Source organism: Amblyraja radiata, chromosome 12 (genome assembly GCF_010909765.2).
Source record: "Amblyraja radiata isolate CabotCenter1 chromosome 12, sAmbRad1.1.pri, whole genome shotgun sequence".
Classification (NCBI taxonomy): domain Eukaryota; kingdom Metazoa; phylum Chordata; class Chondrichthyes; order Rajiformes; family Rajidae; genus Amblyraja; species Amblyraja radiata.
This window is the reverse complement of record NC_045967.1, coordinates 24515269-24534324: the sequence shown is the minus strand read 5'-3', so window position 1 is coordinate 24534324 and position 19056 is coordinate 24515269.

Sequence of the window (19056 nt, the reverse complement as noted above, 5' to 3'; positions counted from 1 at the left end):
GCTTCTGGACCGCGGCTGGTTTAAACACCTGTGGCATCAGCTTCCTCTGGGCAATTGGTATCGGAGGTCGTGTTGTCTGAGACATCAGGCGTTGAGCTGGTGAGCCTAGGATCCCGTCTCTGGAGCTGTTTCTAAGGTTTAAAAAGTCGAGATAAACATCTGACTTGGCCAGGTGGGAGCGTTCCATTAGTGGTTTTGCACTCCTGACGGCACGTTCAGCGAGCCCGTTGGATTGGGGGTATTCAGGGTTGCTTGTGACATGGTGGAAGTTCCACCGCTTGGCAAAGTGTTTGAACGCGTGACTGGTAAATTGTCTTCCGTTGTCAGTTTGCAGACGGACAGGTGCGCCGAATGTGGAAAAGTGTCTCTGTAGCTTTTGAATAACCATGTCGGATAGGATGGTGGGCAGTAAATCGAGTTCGAACCAGTTGTAATAGGAGTCAACTAGGACTAGGTAGTGTTTACCGTGGCATTCGAAAATGTCTGCTGCCGGCGATGTCCAGGGCAGTGCTGGTGGGGGTTGTTGTAGCAGAGGCTGTTTCTGTTGGCGTGGTGCCAAACTGTTGCAGATGGGGCACGATGCTGTTCTGTCCCGTATGTACTTGGTCATCCCGGGCCAGTGGAACATGCTCTGTGCGTGGGCCAACGTGGCCTCGTTGCCTGGGTGACCGTTGTGTGCCTCTTTGTAGTATTCGTCTTGTAAGGATGATGGGATCACGACTTTGTGACCTTTAACAATGACAATGACACCGTCCTGTATTACCAGCTCATCGCGGACTAGGAAGAACGGCTGCACCTCCAGTGGTGTGCTGGATTGTCTGTCGGGCCAGCCTCTTTTGATTATGGATGAGAGTAGCTGTAGAGTGCCGTCAGTGGCTGTGTGTTCAGCCAGGTGACGCAGGCGTTCCGTGGGAACAAAATCAACCTTGAGAACGGTGAGCTCATCGCATTCATAGGGATGTTGTTCACTAGATGCACGTGGTGCACGAGAGAGAGTGTCAGCAACGAGCATGTCCTTTCCTTTTTTGTAAACGATTCTGAAGTCGAACCGCTGGAGCTGCATCATCATGCGCTGCAGTCGTGCAGGTGCTGCGTGTATAGGTTTGTTCAGGATGGTTACAAGTGGTTGGTGGTCGGTTTCGACTGTGAAAGTGTTCCCAAAGATGGAATCCTTGAATTTTGAGCAAGCGAAGACCACAGCTAGCAACTCTTTCTCGATCTGGGCATAGCACTGTTCGGTGTCCACCATGGTGCGGGAGGCATAGGATACAGGTAGTACAGTCCCATCGGCAGATGTTTGAAGGCAGGCTGTGCCCAGCCCGTATTGTGAGGCATCACAGGTTATCGTGACAGGACGCTTCAGATCGAAGTATGTCAGGGTAAGAGCGCTGGCCAGCTGAAGTTTAAAAAAATCGAATACCTGTTGATGCTGCTGGTACCAGGTCCATTCAGTGTCCTTGCGGGTGTGTTGTCTCAGTGGTGAACTGAGTTCGCTTAGATTCGGTATGAACTTTCCCAGGTAGTTCACCATACCCAGAAATTGTTGTAGGCTTAGCACGACGGTAGGGGCTGGCAATCCTCGGATGGCTGCAGTTTTCTTCGGGTCAGGCTTAAGACCATCAGAAGTGAATACGTGTCCGACATAGGTGACCTCTGGAACGCGGAACTTGCATTTCTTAGGGTTGAATTTTAGGTTAATCTCACGTGCTATGTCCAGAATACGCTGGTTGTTGTTGTGCTCCACTATGTCCTTCCCATAAACCAGGATGTCGTCTACGATGATGGCACATGGGAGGCCTGTGAACAGCGGTTTCATGGTTCTTTGAAAAACCTCGCTGGCCGAGTTGATGCTGAATGGCATTCTAAGAAATTTGAATCTGCCAAATGGTTTAGCAAATGTAGTGAGGTTCGAGGACTCGTCATCTAGGGGTATCTGCCAGAACGTGCAAAAAGCGTCTAGTACAGAAAACACTGTTGCACGCCCGATTTGTGCCGCAACGTCCTCGACAGTCCTCATCGGATAGTGTGGGCGCTTGATGGCAGTGTTTAGGTCTCTTAGATTGATGCACACGAGGAGCTTGTTTTTGTCTTTCTTTTGTATTTTAGTTCAATCTCGATTCTGTCTCGCATGGCATGTGGCACGCGGTGGGGGGCACGGACTGCTGGGTCGATGGTGGGGTCAATGGCGATCTTCTAGGTCACAGGCAACTTGCCCAGCTTGCCATCGAACAGGTCAGGGTAGCTTTTTATCGGGTCCTCAGATTTAAGTAACTTGTGAACGGAGCGGTCGAAGGAGACTAGCCCTAGGTCTTGGCATGCATGGATGCCCAGTAGAGTCACAGAGTCCAATTTTATGATATAGAAAGTCAGATTTCTTGTGGTGTTTTGCAGCACACATCCCACTTCTGACACCATGTAAATGATCAATGTAACACAGGTCTAGAGTTTGTCATCTTTAATTGTAACACATAGTATAATGGTACAGCAGGTTGTTAGTTCATCACTACTGCTTCCAAGACCACCTAATGTAGGAAGTGGGTGTTAATATAAAGTATACAGTAAGGTGGGGTTAATGATGCTACTCTACTATGATTGGTTCACATGCAATAACCACCACTTTCCTCTCCTCTACTTCCTCTATTTTCTCATCTCCAACTCCTACCGAGGCTGGGTCCCCCATTTGTCTTTCACCCCCCCCCCCCCTCCATTCCCTCATTCCTTTCTACATCTCCTCTGGTTCTACTTTTAAATTATTTTGTTGGTCCTGGTCTGCCTTAACTATTGTTATATTGCTCATATGAAGGTTTAATTTGCTTATGGATCGCTTTGTAGCATTTTTTTTGTATATCCAGCTGCTCCCTATTATTATTAGAAGGTACACAAAATTGCTGGAGGAACTCAGCGGGTGCAGCAGCATCTATGGAGCGAAGGAAATAGGCGACGTTTCGGGCCGAAACCCTTCTTCCTATTATTATTAGATATTTTAATCAAACACAACAAAATAGCTTGGAGCAGAAGTGGTCTCACAGTTCAAACAAATTTTCAAACCATTTATGATGCTGTTCCTGGCTTTCCCATTCCCTCGGACCCATTGTCTGCAGGAGGGAGGGTGATCCCTGGCTAAAATAGCACTAACAATTTACATTGATGCAGCACCAGATGAGGTAGGTTTAAAGACTACCGTAGGAGAAAAGAGAAATCCGGAGAAAGAAATTCAGAGCTTAAGGTTCTAGAAGCTGAAATGATAGCAGCCTGTTGCTGAACCGTGCAAACTGAGGATTCTTCAGAAGGCAAAATTGGAGGAGTGGATCAAGTTACTGCATTTGAGGAGATCACAGTGATAGGGAGAGTTGGGACTAATGGTGGATAAAAAGAAAGGATGAAGAATTTTAATTATTGTTTAAACAGGGATTAGTGATTTTAGAGTGCTGGGTGAATGTAATGTTGCATTTTAGTACACAGGTTGTAGTGATTTGCATAGCATTTGGTTTGTGGAGGGAAGAATGAGAGGACATCCTCAATGATAGTAAAATCATTAAGTCACAACATTGGATGAGACAGCAAAGTGGTGGATGGGTGATCAGGTTGGGAGGCTTCATTTGGGGAAAAGTTGTGATCTCAGCAGATCTGAGGGGTAACTGAGGAACCTGAGGGGTAACTGTTTCACACAAAGGGTGGAGGACATATGGAACGAGCTGCCAGAGGAGTTAGTTGAAGCAGGGATTATCTCATCGCTTAAGAAACAATTTGACAGGTATATGGAAAAGACACGTTTAGAGGGATATGGGTCAAATGCATGCAGGTGGGCCTAGTGTAGATGGGACATGTTGGTTGATGTGGGCAAGTTGGGCTGAAGGGCCTATTTCCATGCTGTATGACTCTAAAAATCTACACCTCAAACTCTCTTTGGGAATGAGAAGCTGGAGACCCATTGAGGTATACTCACACTGGAGGGGGTGCAGAGGGGATTCACAGGGAGGTTGCCTGGGATGGATTGTTTCAGTTATGGGGAGAGTAACTCCCTTGGTTAATTTGATTTTAATAAAAGAAAACTAAAGACGCTGTGTACAATAATTCAAGTAGCTGCCTGTGAACTTTGTAAGCACATTGTTGTGTCTAGCCTCATTTCTACAAATTTGCAACCCCTGAAGTGAGAAAGGACATTGCTGCAAGACACATGTCAACATCTCTGAGAAATGTTGAGTCAGACAGAGAGGTGAAGCAGTGATTCTCACACATGTCTCAGCTTTGGGGATGCTAAGCATTTCTACCAACACACAAGCAAACAAAATGACTTTTGTTGTCACTTCCAAAGATGTACTAGTTGGATTTGAAAGGGCCATGGGCACAGTTTTGACCAAGGGCACTTATCTTGTCTAATAGATTCCAAATCAGATAATACATGATTTCATAAAACATCCAGATTTTCATCAATTTGGTTGAGAATCGTGTGGATGACATTCACAATGTCTGCTCAGCCGACAGCTTTGACTGCAAGGCATCCCTCATGACAGCCACAATCCCACTCACAGGTGAATATATTCCACTTCCTGTGTCAGTAGAAAAATAATGCAGGGCATTGTTTTAACACAACAAGGTAGTTAAACCAGACATTAAAATCTATAATGCAAATTTTCAATTGACTGCATTCCTGATATAAAAGATCAACACAGAGACACAACAGGCTACTGCTGCTAAAATCTGGGGTAATAAACAAACTGGTCGAGGAACCCAGTGGTAGACAAAAAGCTGGAGAAACTCAGCGGGTGTGGCAGCATCTATGGTTGGAGAGAGGAGGAGAACTTCTTCAAAGTAGATTTCCCTTGAGGAGATTTCGCAGTGGAGTAGACAAAATGTTTAAGAAAGAACTGCAGATGCTGGAAAAATCGAAGGTAGACAAAAAGCTGGAGGATCTCAATGGATTAGAGTGGAGCGAAATGCACAGTCACGGTCTCCAGTCAAAACTCTTCCTCTGGAATGGCTATTAACACACCTTAAGACTAAAAGTACTTAGGTTTTAAACATTGGTTTTTCTCCTGTTTGGACTTGAGTACAATCCAACCAGACTAGTGAGAAAAGTCATTGTCCTCTGTCCGCAATAGGTCTGAGTTTAAAAAAAAAGATCAGGTGCTTAAAGATGCTGTAGAACAGTCGCTGAGAACAAGGGACAAGAGTTATGGGGAGAAGGCAGAGAATGGGGTTAGGAGGGAGAGATAGCTCAGCCATGATTGAATGGTGGAGTAGACTTGATGGGCTGAATGGCCTAATTGTGATCCTATCACTTATGACCTATGGAAATGTGGGCCAAGGTGCTTTATCATTTAAGTTTGTGACCCAAATTATGTAACTACCTGAATTTTGAACATATTGTGTAAATATATTGTAGAAATCAGACCTGAAACTTGTCAAGACCAAAACCTGCACATATTTTTAAAATATGAGAAAAAACTCAAATTTTCCGAGTAGTAATTGTCCAATCAATGCAAATTTGACATTGCGTCGGATGCCAATTGACCAGTACGTGCTTTGTTTCATGGTAGCTAGGCAGCGAGCATTCTCGGATCATGGCTGCCTCCTAATTACATCAAAACAATAGCAAGATTCATAGCAAAAGGATTTGAGTATAGGAGCAGGGAGGTTCTGCTGCAGTTGTACAGGGCCTTGGTGAGACCACACCTGGAATATTGCGTACAGTTTTGGTCTCGTAATCTGAGGAAAGACATTCTTGCCATAGAGGGAGTACAGAGAAGGTTCGCCAGACTGATTCCTGGGATGGCAGGACTTTCATATGAAGAAAGACTGGATTGACTCGGCTTGGACTCGCTAGAATTTAGAAGATTGAGGGGGGAGCTTCTGGAAACTTACAAAATTCTTAAGGGGTTGGACAGGCTAGATGCAGGAAAATTGTTCCCGATGTTGGGGAAGTCCAGAACACGGGGTCACAGTTTAAGGATAAGAGGGAAGTCTTTTAGGACGTAGATGAGAAAAACAATTTTCACACAGAGAGTGGTGAATCTGTGGAATTCTCTGCCACAGAAGGTAGTTGAGGCCAGTTCATTGGCTATATTTAAGAGGGAGTTAGATGTGGCCCTTGTGGCTAAAGGGATCAGGGGGTATGGAGAGAAGGCAGGTACAGGATACTGAGTTGGATGATCAGCCATGATCATATTGAATGGCGGTGCAGGCTCGAAGGGCCGAATAGCCTACTCCTGCACCTATTTTCTATGTTTCTATGTTTCTAATGGAGCGTTCTGAATTGAATTCCCCTATCCAAGCTTTCTTTCCTCTTACCCCTTTCAATACCATCCTACACTGGCAGTACAGCAATCGATTGAAGAATATTTTTCTGCCAGTTAATTTGATATTCTTGATAGTGGTCAGTGTTACCATAGATGAGAATGTTCTTGTGAAGCCCCATGATAATGGCCCACGCATGCTGAAGGTGAACTCCAATCGGCACATGTCATTACTGCCTGCATCATTTGTTAGTGCTCTAGGATTACATTACTTCTCCTACATGAGCTGAGTGAATCATGGAGAAGATTTTCAGTTCTACCTCTATTCCTGAATTGGGATGTGTGAGACATCATGTGTAAATCAAGCTGTCTTTTCAGCCCCTCTGGAAGATGAGTAACTGAGGTGTTGGAAGGAAGGTCTGATTCTTGTAAATTTGTGGAATTCTCTGACACAGAAGGCTGTAGAGGCCAATTCACTGGATGAATTTAAAAGAGAGTTAGATAGATCTCTAGGGGCGAGCGGAATCAAGGGATATGGGGAGAAGGCAGGCACGGGTAACTGATTGTGGATGATCAGCCATGATCACAATCAGGGCCGGCCTTAGGAAGAGCGGGGCCCAATTGCGAACAATTTTGGTGAGCCCCAGATTCCCTGCCAAGGTCTGTAAAATCATAGATATATAAATAAAGTCTATTATAAACTTTATATCTCTATGGTAGAAATGACAGTAATCAAAATGTGCGCTTAAAAAGTGCCTGCAAATTAATGGACCATACAGATCTAAGCTATATTTTAATATAAAATAGCATACATGTAAGCCTACAAGTAACAAACAAAATGTGTAGATCACCTCTGAAAAGTACATAGTTACAATACCATTTGTTTTAATGACTGTGAAATGAAAAAAAGGTAATTTGATTAACTAGATCCTGGAAAATCAATAACTATTGGCGTAAAACCAGTCCTGTGTGTGTGTGTGTGAAAAAGGAGGGAGGGAGGGGAGAAAGAAGGGAGGGAGAAAAAGGAGGAAAGGAGGGAGGGAAGGAGAGAAAGAAGGGAGGGAGGGAGGGAGGGAGGGAGGGAAGGAGGGAAAGAAGGGGGGGGAGGGAAGGAGAGAAAGAAGGGAGGGAGGGAGGGAAGGAGAGAAAGGAGGGAAGGAGAGAAAGAAGGGAGGGAGGGAAGGAGAGAAAGAAGGGAGGGAGGGAGTAAAGGAGAGAAAGAAGGGAGGGAGGGAAGAAGAAAAAGAAGGGAGGGAGGGAGGGAGGGAACGAGAGAAAGAAGGGAGAGAGGGAAGGAGAGAAAGAAGGGAGTGAGGGTAGGAGAGAAAGAAGGGAGGGAGGAAAGGAGAGAAAGAAGGGAGGGCGGGAAGGAGAAAAAGAAGGGAGGAGGGAAGAAGAGAAAGAAGGGAGGGAGGGAAGGAGAGAAAGAAGGGAGGGAGGGAAGGAAGGAGAGAAAGAAGGGAGGGAGGGAAGGGAGGAGAGAAAGAAGGGAGGGAAGGAGAGAAAGAAGGGAGGGAGGGAAGGAGAGGAAGAAGGGAGGGAGGGAAGGAGAGGAGGGAGGGAGGGAAGAAGGGAAGGGAGGGAGGGAAGAAGGGAAGGGAGGGAGGGAAGAAGGGAAGGGATGGAGGGAAGGGAAAGAGAGAAGGGAGGGAGAGGGCCGGCGGGAGGAGCGGATGCTGGGGTCCGGGCATGAGCTGAGGCCAAGGTTTGTAAACTTTGCTCCAACCACCGGTCCGGCCTTCCCTGTATTGTTCACATTGCCTCCCCGGGGAGAGAGAGGGGTGGAGCCGGGGCTGTGTGCGTGAAGCATGGCGACTGGAGGGGCGGGAGCGCTGCCTCGGGACCGTGAGCGAACAACCCACCTCCCCCTCTCCCCCTTCTCCATTCCTCCTCACTCCTCCCTCCCCGTCTACCCCCTTCTTTGCCCTCAACCCTTCTACTCTCTCTCCACCACTCTCTCCCCCCTCCACCCAGGGTAGATCTACCCGAGCCGAGAGTAGATTACTCTAGCACGGGGCTCCCTTAGGCGTGGGGTCCAATTGGGAGCAATTGGTCCAATTGGCTTAAGGCCGGCCCTAATCACAATGAATAATGGTACTGGCTCGAAGGGCCAAATGGCCTCCTCGTGCACCTATTTTCTATGTTTCTATCCTTGATAATCACATTCTCGGAGGAATTGGTAGAAAGCCACTGCGGAGCATCTTGGACAATACAGCTCACCCCCTCCATGACACACTGGTCAACCTGAGGAGTACCTACAGCAAGTGCAGGAAAGGACACCACAGGAAATCCTTTTCCCTGTGGCTATCAAATTGTACAACTCCTCCCCCGTCAGTCGTGGGGTAGACTGACTCCCCTCCACCCCCCCCCCCCAATCTTTCCTCATCCCCGATCCTTTCCACTCATCACTTTAATTTTATGTTTCATGTATCTTTGTGTTTTATGACAGTTGGCAGATCAATATCCCTCCTGAGATGAAAAACGTTCCATCGTGTGGTATCGTATCATCTCTGCATCTCCCTTTTGGCCTCTTCTCATGTAAGATAGGACAAGAAAGCATAATTCACACTTGTGTGATAGCTGTAATTTACTTTTGTCCTGGGTGGTAGGTGGAGGATGAGTGGTGTAAGACATGATATTGAATAGTGTAGCAGTTGACTGTCTATGATGGGTCCACATACAGTGAAGCACATAGAGAAATGTGGATGTAAACAGATGCGTAAGAAGTAAAAGTTTTCATTCATTGGAGTTTCTAGAATCACGTTGTCTCAAATGGGTTGCAGAAATTCCATTAAATCCACTTTGATCTCTAAATCTAGAAATGGCACTTGATTTTTCTTTACAGAGCACAAACAATTGTTACAAATTAAGAGCTAGCACAATGCTGGCAATTTACTTCAGGTGTAGACCAGAAATTTGTATGCAAATGAACAGCAATGAAACAATACTCATTATGCATTAATGGTTAAAAATATATGTAATGAGTCAATTAACCTTCAACAGAAATTTAATGTGACAAAGCATCTCAAGGAATGTCAAGGGGCTGCCTAAAGGAAGGAGGAGCAGGAAGTTTTAAGCAGAAATTTCTAAACTTAGGCACGGATGCATGAATTTACTTTGAGTGTAAAGAGTCATAAATTTAACAGATTCCTTCCTGCTTCAAACATTCAGCCTGTTGTGGTCTCTTCGATGTGAGATTTCTCTCAGTTCGATGTGAGATTTCCCATAAAACAGGATTATGGTTTAATTTCTCATTCCAAAATTAATTGTGAGCAGTTTTGGGCCCCATATCTCAGGAAGGATGTGCTGGCTTTGGAGAGGGTCCAGAGGACGTTTACGAGAATGATCCCAGGATGACTGGGTTAACATACGATGAGCATTTGACGGCACTGGGCCTGGTCTCACTGGAGTTTAGTGATAGGCCTGGATAGAATGGATGCGGAAAGGATGTTTCCACTAATAGGAGAATCTAGGACCAGAGATCTTAGCCTCAGAATAAAATGATGGACCGTTAGAAAGTAGAAGAGGAGGAATTTCTTTAGTCAGAGGGTGGTGATTCTGTGGAATTGTGCCACAGAAGGCGGTGGAGGCCAAGTCGTTTAATATTTTTAAGGTGGACATTGATAGATTCTTGATTAGTAGGGGTGTCAAATGTTATGGGGAGAAGGCAGGAGAATGGGATTGAGAGGGTAAGATAGATCAGCCATGTTTGAATTGCAGTACATTGATGGACCAAATGGCCTAATTCTGCTCCTATGACGTGAACTTATGAAAAATGTAATTTATTCATTAAAGATCATATACATGTAGCACAGAACATCTATGTCAATATTTTCATCACATGTTACACAAAATCATAGTGTCCCAGTTAATAAAACAGTACAGCACAGGAATAGATCCTTCGTCCCACAACGTATAGAGCTACTGCATTACGTCTCCATACAATCAGGGTTCAATCCTAATCTCCAGTCCTTTCTCAGTGAAATTTGCACATTCTGCATGTGACAGTCTAGGTTTTCCCCGGGTGCTCCAGTTCCTATCCACATCTCAAAGATGTATGGGTTAGTAGATTAATTGGTGAGTGGTAGAATATGAAGGAAGTTGATGAGAATGCATGGAGAATGAAATGAATTGAGTGTAGGATTGATGTAAATGGAGCTTGATGGTTGGTGGGGATTCAGTGGAACGTGGGATCTGTGTCTGTCATGTGTGACTCCATTCAATTAAATTATTGGATATATAAATAGATTAATAAACATGCATACACCCTTGCAAATATCAATAATGTTGATATTAGGCTAATAGGTAAGTATTTATTAACATTCATGCTATTTACTGTCCATATGTATTCTATCCATCGTAGTGTGTTCTAGTGGTACCTAATATGTCCTATAGTACCTTCCTTCACCTGTTTTCTCCAAAATTGTGTCCAGTCTCTTTTCAAAGACCATTTTTTCAAAAGACTTGACAATCTCTCCCATCCTTTCTAACATATATGTCAATTTTTATGGTTCTCCCCAAACTATCTACCAGTATTTAAAATACCAATTCTATGGAAATACTTTGCTCTTCTCTATCTGAAAACAAAAACATCAATTAAATCACCTGAACTTGCACATTTCCAGAACAAAATGATTCATCTTGTGGAGGCAATCGTTACAGAAAAAGAATTAACAGAGTGGTTCATTTCTGCCTCTTTTCCAGGACTATTTTACAGTTCCTCTCACCATCTGTGTGAAGACACAAATTCCCGATACAGGTAGATAAAAATGCTGGAGAAACTCAGCGGGTGAGGCAGCATCTATAATTCCAGATGCAGTGTTATCAACGATTTGTACAAAGAACCATGTTTTTTTATATTTATGTTGGCTCATACATAGTTTCATTGCAATGATTATGAATGTTTAAAAGCCATTATTTTTTGCACAGCTGCCTTAAATTAAATCACTAGCACATAACGTTATGTTTATCTACATTATATCAATGAGATATTTATCAATTCATTCAGTCAATTGTAATCATTTTTTCCACAACTAAGGTTCTCACAATATCAATAATCTGTGTTATCTGCAAAGCAGCACAGATGCCTGGAAACAATTCTTTCTGAAGGAAGTGAGGCCACATATTACTATTTATTTTTGGTACTATTGACTCTAAATGTATGGATGTGAAGATGGATGCTGCCATTAAGAGGGTTGTTGTGGTACATTGGAAAGTACCAGAGACAAATACTCCAAACTGACTGCAAAAATGATTGAATGCCATTTTGGTTTGAATCTTAAACTTAAAATTGAATATTTAATTTCATAGATTGAAAAAGAGGCAACATGATACTGAGTAGTATCAACAGTTACCCATCCACAGCTCCCAGCTTGTTAGATGATTGTCACTCTGTGCATCGTACAGTTAGATGAGGTTTTCATAAAGTTATTAAATATCATTGATATTTTCAACCAAGTTGTTTCTTCTCAAGAATGTTGCACTCATTCGCGAAATATACTCAAGGCGTCCTCAGGATTTACAAACAAGAGATATTTGGGTTTAATGTTTCCAAATAAAATTGATCAGAATGGGCAATTCATTCGATTTGTGAGCAACCTAACAAAGTAAATCATAAATTTCTCAATTTATTATATACTTTACATTTTTACTCAGTGTGATTGTGCATCATATTAGAAAGATTTGTTACTGAGCTGGTTCTGTTTAATCTGTTTTGGTGAGTCTTCCATTTTGTTTATTTACTCTGTAAATGGTGGTAAATTATTTTCTTGTAGAGTGAACAATACAGGCTTGGGTTAAGGAAATTAAACTTTACAAAATTCCCAAACCAATACTGCAATATTTGAGATATAAAATGAAATTTGTTCTCATGGAATTTGTGTGAAAAAAATAAATAAATCATCAATAAATAACAGGAAATTTATTCATTTAAAAAACACATTTCTTGATGCACACATAGTAGTGATGTTACAAAACCTACCTTCAGCGGCGCTGCAGTTCTGCCACTGGCCGTGCGTGTGATTCTGGCACCTTTGAGGGGGGGGGGGGCGGGATTAAAATCTAGGTTTTGTACTGCTTGTCAGAGGCGGATTTCCTCGGTCTGCTAGCTGCTGAAGAAAAATCGATCAGACTTCCGTTCCTGTTTAAAAAAAAAAAATCGCTAGACAATTTAATAATTGGATTAAAATAAAAAGCGACTTCTAACGCCCTCAACGCCTGTAACGTGACGGATCGTAAGAACGGTGCAAAACAAAGGGTAAGTCGTGTATTTTACGTAATCTTGCTTCTTGGGATGGTTTTAATCTAATTTTATGTTGCGAAAATGTTATTTGGGCCCCATACGAATCGGCAGTGTCTTTCCTGCCGATATGGGGATCAAATTCACCGCAAATGCAACGTTCCAATCAATCGCGTTCCAGAAACACCCACCCGCAAGATGATAAAAATGATCTTTTTTTTGGATAATCATGTCATAAGAGCATCTAAATCGTCTATATTTTATGTTATTGTCTATCCATAGTCAATATTTTTATACTAAATATACACTACAGTTATTGCCACATGTATTGTGCAAAAAATAATAATTTTGATTATATTGAATGGATGTTTCTAGATTAATTTATGGGAATTAAACATTAAATTCCTTCCATCTGGCATATAAATTCATGACAGTGAGATTTAAAAATCATGTTATATTGTGAATTCTTGTGTGAATGGGATTAGTTTGTTATTTGGATACTTAGGCTATTTTTAAAAATTATCCTTTTCTTAAGAAATGGAATCTACAGGGCATTCTTAATGGGAAAGTAGTAGGCAGAAAGGCATGTCATGTGTGGTTTGAAGAGCAAAAACTTGTAGTTTACAATGCCAAAATTGAAAAGTTGAGGAAAAACAAGGTGTACAAAGTTGCATATTGGTTACAATCTGAGGAGTATGATGATGCTACTGATTATGATATGCCAATGTACCAGATAGCAACTGATCTTCTCCATAAAGACTTGATCTATTGCTGGAAATTGTAATTTGTTTACCTATCTGTTACGGACGTACAGCATATAATACAATAATATTAAAGTTCTGATCTTGAGAATATCACATTTTTGAATTTTCAAGGCAGTTTGGGTGTTTATTACTATTTCCGTCACAACAGTCAATTTTGTAATTAGCTACAATTAGGTAATTAACTAATGATATGCTTTAATTTCAGGTCATCCAAGTAAGATGTTTTCTATTGTTTCAGAATGCTTCAATCTAAATAACTGAAAATTTCATTCAGTTCTCTTAATTTTTTAAGAAAGTTATGGGCTTTTGACTGTCCTCGATAACAGCTTTGTGTTCAGTCTATGGAAAAGCAACAAGATGCTAATTCCCGAGTATGAAAATGGCCATAACTTTTTTAATACTGAAGATATGAAAATGAATTTGGTGTCAAATTAAACTTATTTTTATGCTTTATCTGATGGGATAAATTGCAGACTTGATTTTTTAAATCTCAAAATGTTGTAACATTGCTACACATAGATGATATGGTTTCATATTACGGAAAATCGCAATAGAGACCATTTTCTGGGTACCTCTGTACCCTCTCCGTAATGTGGGGGTTGCTTGGATAGGTTTTATGGACTAACGTCTCCATGTGCAACACATTTTCGCATTTCATGGAAAATGTTTTAGTTAATGATCTGCAAGGACTTGGTGGACCAAAGTGTCTGCTTCCTTGCTGTGTGATTTTGTGACAAATGATTTTGAAAAATGTTCAGACCAAAGCAGCCCTGCATTACATTTGCCCTCAAAGTGGTTATGATCTCTCTTATATCTGCTTCACTCCTGCCACTAACTGGAACTTCACTTCAAGTCCCAACCTTACATATGTAAGCATGGAAAATGCCTTGTCTGGTGGTTCAGTGCGTATTCCCCATCTATTTTAGTCAGATTAACCAGGAACAATGCAGCTCCATTGTGATGTCTGTGTTGTATTTCAATGAAATAGATTATTTCAGTACTGTATCAATAGTTAAATATTTTTGAATTGAGGGGGGATGAGAATTTCCCAGAATGCAGAGGGGTGTAATTGGTAGGCATGGGTTAGCTCAGGTGGATTTTATGGATTGAATCCAGCCTAAAATCAAAGGAAAAACACCTGCAAAATAGCCAAATATCTGTGGTGCTAAAAGGCTTTCAAATGATGTGAAGCTGCGTTCTGCCCAGGCTCCATACCTTTGGAGGTGAGGAATACCGTGAGAAATGACAATTTTCCTTCTTTTTTCTCTTTTCACTGGCAATGCACTGTGATCGAGTCTATCCATCTAATAAATCTCCTGAGTTTTATTTTACTGAAAATACTTCCCACAAATAATCAAGCAAAACTCTTCACAGTTATTCAAGGAACCACGGAATAACTTTAGGTAGATAAAAACCCCTCAACATCCACCATTACTTATCATCTAATGCCACAAGTTTCTTATCCATAATAATTCAGTCAGCACTAAATTTACAATGAAATCAATTATCTATTTCAGTCCCCAGACCCAGCCATCCATGTGAAGTTTCCATTCTAAATGTTCACTTTGTTAACAGATATCACAAAAATTTGAACTGAGTAGTTAATGGTATTTCAGACCCAGCACATGCAGAAACTCACCATGTAGAATAACTTGTTAGCTAAACTTTCATCACTTACACACCATTTTTGTTTCCCATACACTCAAATCTCCCTTCTTTGCATAGTTCTCTGATGGCACTGCATTAAAATGATACATTGAATATATAATGCTGCGATCATTATAACGACACAATACAATTTTTTTTCATTTAGTGAAGATAGAACATAGGTCAATTCTTCTACATCATAGGATACACTTGCTTGCCATTTTCTTCCCAAAGAAAAAATCACACTTTTTTATATTTAGCCAGTTAAGATACTTCTCGTGTTATGTTAAAATATATGAGATGAGCCAAAGCAATCATTTAAAACAAATCTGGTTGAGAATTTGGAGGTGGTGAATGATGAGGGTAGGGCAGTGGATGCCACACATAAGGACTTTTGTAATGCTTTTGACAAATTCCACCAGGGTAGGCTAATCCAAAAGATTAAAGCATGTGGAATCCATGGAGATTTGGTAAATTGGATTTAAAATTGGCTTAACCAAAGAATACAGGGGATAGTGGTGGAGAGGTGTTATTCTGAATGGAGATCTGTGACCAGTGGTTACACAAGAATCAAAGTGGTAGGACCAATGTTGTTTGTGATGTATATAGATATAGATATAGAAATAGATATAGATATAGATATAGATATAGATATAGATATAGATATAGATATAGATATAGATATATGCAGATCTGGAGGATGCAGCAAAGCATCCAATCAGCTGAGAAGGTTGTTGGCTGCCACCTTCCCCCCATTGGCGAACTGTACACTGCAAGGGCCAGAAAGTGAGTGGGTAAGATCACCTGTGACCCCTCTCACCCTGGCCACAAACTCTGAAGCACTTCCCTCTGGAAGGTGACTCCGGACTGTCAAAGCCGCCGCAGCCAGACATAAAAAAAGCTTTTTTCCACAAGTAGTAGCTATATTCAATAACCAAAAGTCTGTAGTCCCCTTTTGCTCTGGTATTTTATTTCATTCACATGTCTAAACTATAATGTTTTATTATTAATGTTTCATATTTTATGTCATTCTTAATTGCTACTGTATGTCGTGTTGTTAGTTGCGAGCGGAGCACCAAGGCAAATTCCTTGTATGTGTACATACGTGGCTAATAAATTTATTCATAAACTTATTCATTCATTCATTCAATCATTCATTCATTCATTCATTCATTCATTCATTCATTCATTCATTCATTCATTCATTCAGATGACATTAACATCTCCAGAGTTTTGGACAGGAAGGATTAACCGTTCCTCTGCCCACTTGCCCAACTTATCAAGATCCTGCTGTAACTTTTGATAACCTGCTTTGCTACCAACGGTACCACCCTTGATAACAAGAGGAATCTAGTATAGCAGCAAAGTGGCCCTTCTGCAGTTGTACAGAGCCCTAGTGAGACCACACATGGAGTATTGTGTGGAGTTTTGGTCCCCTAATTTGAGGAAGGACATTCTTGCTATTGAGGGAGTGCAGCGTAGGTTTACAAGGTTAATTCCCGGGATGGCAGGACTGTCATATGCTGAGAGAATGGAGCAACTGGGCTTGTACACTCTGGAGTTTAGAAGGATGAGAGGGCATCTCATTGAAACATATAAGGTTGTTAAGGGCTTGGACACACTAGAGGCAGGAAACATGTTCCCGATGTTGGGGGAGTCCAGAACCGGGGGCCACAGTTTAAGAATAAGGAGTAAGTCATTTAGAACGGAAACGAGGAAACACTTTTTCTCACAGAGGGTGGTGAGTCTGTGGAATTCTCTGCCTCAGAGGGTGGAGGCAGGTTCTCTGAGTGTTTTCAAGAGAGAGCTCGATAGGGCTTTTAAAAAATAGCGGTCAGGGGATATGGGGAGAAGGCAGGAACGGGGTACTGATTGGGGATGATCAGCCATGATCACATTGAATGGCGGTGCTGGCTTGAAGGGCCAAATGGCCTACTCCTGCACCTATTGTCTATTGTCACCCACTTTAAAGTCATCTGCTAACTTACTAATCCTGCCTTGTATATTCCTATCCAAATTGTTGATATAGACCACAAACAGCAATGGATCCAGCACCAATCCTTGAGGCACACCGCTAGCCACATGCCTCCATTCCAGAAACAACCTTCCTCCATCACCCATTTTCTATCCAGTCAGTTAGGTCTCCCTGGATCCCACACGATCTAACCTTCCAGAACAGCTTATCATGGGGAACCTTGTCAACTATCTTGATGAATCCATAATGACAACATCTACAGCTCTGCCCTCATCAACCTTTTTGATTACATCTTCAAATAATTCAAATGGATTCATATGCCATGATCTCCCACGAACAAAACTGTGCTGACTGTCCATAATCAGCCCTTATCTATCTAAATGTATATATATCCTATTCCTCAGAATACTCTCCAGTAATTTTCAGACCACAAATGTTAGGCTCATTGGTCTATAGTTCCAACGTTTTACCTTGCAGACCTTCTTAAATAGAGCCACAACATTTGCCAATTTACAGTCTTCTGGCACCTCACCCATGACTCGTATATCTCAGCCAGAGCACCTGCAATTTATTCTTTAGCTTCCAACAGAGTCCTTGGATATATCTGATCAGACCCAGGAGTTTTGTCTACATTCATATGCGTTAGGCTGTTCAACTCCTCATCGACCGTAGTACTGACTGCCCTCAAAGCACTTCCATCGATTGCCCCAAGTTCCCCAGTCTTCATGTCTTTCCCCATGGTAAATACTGAAGAAATAATCATTGAGGACCTTGCCCTTTTCATCTATTCATTTCCCTTGATAAAGGCTCTCTGGTCTGTTGAGCTCCACTACACTTTATTCATTAAAATTAGATTAAGCTTCTTTGTCTGCAGGGAGTTTACTGTACTTCCTGCCTCACAGGATTTTGAATAACAAATTGTTCTTTTGGAATCTAATACCTTCGGCTAACTGTGGGGGAAACTGTACATTTGTTTGCACTCTCTGGGATCTTATTGAGGAACTCCACTGTTACTGCTGCCCCTTTCAGCGGGAAGTCAGGCTTTGTCTGTTAAATAATTATATTCAATTCTCAAACAAGTATTGTAGCAGGGGTGACACCCAATTAATGGAACGATGGAGGAGGATTGAAGGGGCAGGAAGCTTGCATTGGCTTGAAATGGGAGGAGGTCCAGCACCTGGCATCCTGGTGTGCCAACAATAAACTCGTCCTTAACTCCAAGAAGACGAAGGAAATTATTGTAGACCAGGAAGAACAGAGGGGGCAGACATACCCCCATCCATATAAACGGGACTGAGGTGGAGCGCGTCTCCAACTACAAATTCCTCGGGGTACACATCTCGGAGGATCTGTCCTGGTCCCTCAATATCACCAAACTGATCAAAAAGGCGCAGCAGCGCCTTTACTTCCTGAGGAGGCTAAAGAAAGCTCACCTGTCCCCCCAGATCCTGACCAACTTTTACCGCTGTACCATCGAAAGCATCCTGACCACCTGCTTCACGGTATGGTACAGCAGTTGCACCGCAGCAGATAGGAAGGCACTACAACAGGTGGTGAAAACCGCTCAGCACATCATCGGTGCCCCGCTCCCTGCCATAGATGCCCTCCACCAAAAACAGTGTCTGAGATGTGCCAGGAAAATCATCAAGGACCCCTCTCACCCTAACCATGGACTGTTTGCCCGCCTCCCATCAAGGAGGTGGTACAGGAGCCTCAGGTCTCGAACAAGCAGGATGAGGAACAGCTTTTTCAACAACACACTTACATTGCTGAACTCGGAGTCCCGTCGCTAGATATCTTTGGTCTCTCCATTCACATTGTTAACCAGTACTCTTCTTACTCTAATGTATGCTTGTTCTGTACTTTTTTTAATTCCTATCTTGCACTATGACTATGACCAGACGCTAAACTGCATTTCGTTGTACCTATACTTGTATCTGTGCAATGACAATAAAGTTGAATTGAATAGAAATCACTAGTCAGTACAGGGTCATGTTCATAAATAACTTTTGGATACTTCTACGCAGGTTTCTTGTTTGGATATTCAGTCTGCTACTTGAGCGGAAATTTAGAATTTTTGTGATTTTGGAATAGTCAATTACGGCTTACAGAATCTGTGGCAAGGGGAAACAAAATCCTGATATTTCAGTTCAATTGCTTTATAATGGAGATAGAGTTTAATCACTCAGCTGTTGT